This window comes from Bufo bufo, chromosome 6 (assembly GCF_905171765.1).
Source record: "Bufo bufo chromosome 6, aBufBuf1.1, whole genome shotgun sequence".
Taxonomy (NCBI): Eukaryota; Metazoa; Chordata; class Amphibia; order Anura; family Bufonidae; genus Bufo; species Bufo bufo.
This window is the reverse complement of record NC_053394.1, coordinates 67636948-67640557: the sequence shown is the minus strand read 5'-3', so window position 1 is coordinate 67640557 and position 3610 is coordinate 67636948.

The following is a 3610-nucleotide window of genomic DNA, read 5'->3' as shown; positions in this document are numbered from 1 at the left end:
TATTCATAACACAGGGGAAACATTGCATGTAAAAACACATAGAAAAATACATTAAAGTGCACAGTTAAATGTGCGGTCAGCAACTGTGCTCACCCCTAGGCCTATGGGGCCAATACCTATTAGGGGTCCCTTTATGCTGCAGCTGCCCCCCAATACTGTGTTGTGGGCACATCCGCCTGTTGACGCTCACTAAAGGCCCCATCTGCAAGCGGAGCCAGGGAGCACCACTGTGATGCCAAGTGGATTTGACATGCCCCTGTGAATTGGCCTGCTAGGCCATTGATTTGTTTTCTTTTGCCAAAGGGACCCTAGTAAAGTGGATTAACCCTTTCAGGACAGGAGTCCTTTGTTTTGGTCCTTTGTTGCTGCTGCCAGTTACCCACGGCTCAGTGGTAGTGTCGCGCCCCTGTTCCCTTACATTATCCTGAGAGAAGAGAATGACGTCCCTTTTCACCGTACTTGCTCCTAAGCCAGTGGAACTGCCTGATGTATACATATAATGTATTTTGCAAATGTAGATGTATTTTCCTGCTTTGCATTATTTCTCTCTTTCAGGTGCAGTATCCAGCTGGGCAGGGCCCCTTCATGTTGCGCCGAGGACGGGCAACGTCATAGTGTGGGGGTATGTAGTGTCCCACTAGGTAGGCGTGGGAACTACACAAGGGTCAATTGGGTGACGTGTTACTCCTGCTCACAAGGGACAGTAATATTACATTTAACTGTGCACTTTAATGTATTTTTCTATGTGTTTTTACATGCAATGTTTCCCCTGTGTTATGAATAGCAGGCCTATTTGGGTGTAGTTAGGCATCCTAGACACTAGAGGGAGATAGGGACCCCCTAGTATAAATGTCCAGGCCCAGACAGGGAGGAGGGAGATCATAGTCAGGAGTCTGTGGAGACAGAAGTGAGAAGGCACCAGCCAGAGATATGCTGAGGGCCTCCTCCTGACATGCAGCTTGATAGCCCTGGCTGCTAGCTACGTCCAGGAGGCTAGTGAAGAACCCTAGCCTGCCTGTAGATCAAGTGAGCCTCAGTTAGCTCAGAAGATTACCCCAGTAGTAGGACAGAACCTCCTGGGAGAAACCTGCAGCTTCCCTACCAAGCAAGGATAATACAGGTTCAGATAAGTAACCTGATGGGCAGAAGTACTATAAAGTAAAGAGCAAGGGTCAATACTGGAGGAAGGATTTATATACCAAGGATTAAAGCCAGCAATTAGGCATCCGGGCCTTGGGATCCAGCCAGCTAGAATAGCTGAAGGGGATAGAGCAGCATTGCACTGCAAAGCATTAACTGTTTGCCCTCCAAGTATCTTGCATGATTAATACCTGCCATTATTGAAAGAAAACCTGCTTGTGGAGTATTGTTCAAGGGACTGCATCATCATTATCAACTGTAACTTTCTGTACAAATTTGGACTGTTTTTCCAAAGTAAAGCAACGTTTGGTTTACCAACTGTGTACTCATTTAATCCTCCTACAAATCGGTGTGCCACCGTTACAGGCACTGGCGTCACGAACCTTAAAGGGACCTTGCCTCGGGCACTCTAATATTCACAGGTTGAACAAATTCCTGTTCAGGGAATTCTATAGTAGAATATGGTCAACAAATTACATAGTCACAGTGATGCCATGATTCTAAAATATAACTTTTAATATATATAAATAAAATAGTCAATGAATCCCTCTAAGTAATAGTTAATCAATCAATATAGAAAGAAAAAAGGAAAAATAAATTTGAAAACTAGGGTCAGGATGATATAAGTTGTTTGTTAATGGTTAGTAGATGTTAATGAAACCTATATTAGGGAGGTAATAGCCCTATTAAGGACCCTAACGTAGTAGCCCTACCTATTACGGAATAGCCGCCCCGATAGGGGCGATCCCGTTTCTCGTGCCTCCTAGAGTCCCTAGTTGACCCTGCAGGGACGGATGCCTATATAAGGGGGACCCTATAGAGATGCCTGGGCTATTCTACACAAGAAAAATAATAAATGTACACAGATACTAAAACCCGGTGACAAACTAGACTCAAATATGAAAATATGATATATAGAAAATACAGAAGTGAGATGTCCCTACGCGTTTCGCCTGGTTGGTGTCAGGCTCATCAGGGGACATATTTAGCAAAGAATACCTATCACCATAGAATAATACAAATATTATTACATATATATGTATAGAGATTTTTATTTCCTTTTTATATTTTTCTCCTCCGTTTGAGGGTACGTAAAAAGATTTTAGGAATTAGGATAGAATAGGCCAGTACTTTAGATTAATACTGATCAATAAAGTCAATAGGATGATTAGATCAATTGCCAACAGCTGGAGAGAAATCGTGAAAAGATGAACAAGATGAACAAGAGGCGGTAACGATATTGATGAAAAGCCCCTGCTCATTCATCCAACTCGTGCTGAGGGCTGTGGCCAGACTGAGATACACCGAACCGTATATTTAGATATATACTAGTCTGTCTGTTACATTGAGACTCTGCCTCTAAACTGTTAACGTCACCACAAATAATGCCCATAACGGACATTAAATATCAATCAAAAATTAGAGATGGTCCTCCTGATATTAGTTAGCTATAGACAATGGCTAACATTTCAAACGGTATATATAGATAGATACCAACACCATTCAATATAGAAACTGTGGACTAGTAGCAGCTGATTTGTATCAATAATACTTGCGTGCCCAGTCGGGGCAGGATGAGTCAATGATAATGTCCACAGCTCCGGGTGTATATGGCAGTAGTAGCTTCAGAGAAGACCCTGTGGTGATGGCGTCCGGTGGATAAGCGGCGAGATATTGCCGGCGTTCCTACCTTTTAAACCCTAACTTCCGGGTATCGGGTCACATAAGTGACCACGTGATTATGATGACAGAGAGCGTCCGACGTAAGACGTCGGGCGCCTGAAACCAAGCCTCGTTTGGGAATGAAAGGGATAGCGTCTGAGGTGAGACGCACCCAGGGAAGCACTGTATGTCTAGTATTAGAACGTGACTTCCGGATCACAGGGGAGAGTCACGTGATCGCAAGGCTGGGCAGCGTCCGGCGCCATGCTACGATGCGTAGATTGCAGTAAGAGGTAGATCTAATGTGTCAAACGCCATATTTTCCTCAGTGACCGCAGTATCGGTCACATGACTAGCAAAAGTGGGGCCAGACAATGTCTTATTGGGTCAGGCCATATTCAATACGTGGTATAAATAAATCAGTCCCATTGAAAATTAATAATACCCACATTGCCTATAACGTTAAACAGTGGTGGCCCATACAAGATTTAATAAATGGATATTAAGATATATCAGGCTTATGACGTCATAATTAGACTTGCCAAAATTTATTAGATTTTATTTTAATTATTAGAGAGAATAATTGACAAAAAGTAGATAGATGTATATATAAATGAAGGGTCCATTGATGCAGGGGTGGATCCCTCCCCCATTATTTAATAATAATTATGTTATAAAGGATATAATAATCCTGTAGGATAGATGAAACGTCTTAAATGAAACACGCAAAGTCTATAGATTCGTTTAAACCGGATGGAATAACAGTATTAAGTCTGTGAATCCACCTAGATTCTTTTTGTTTCAGCAA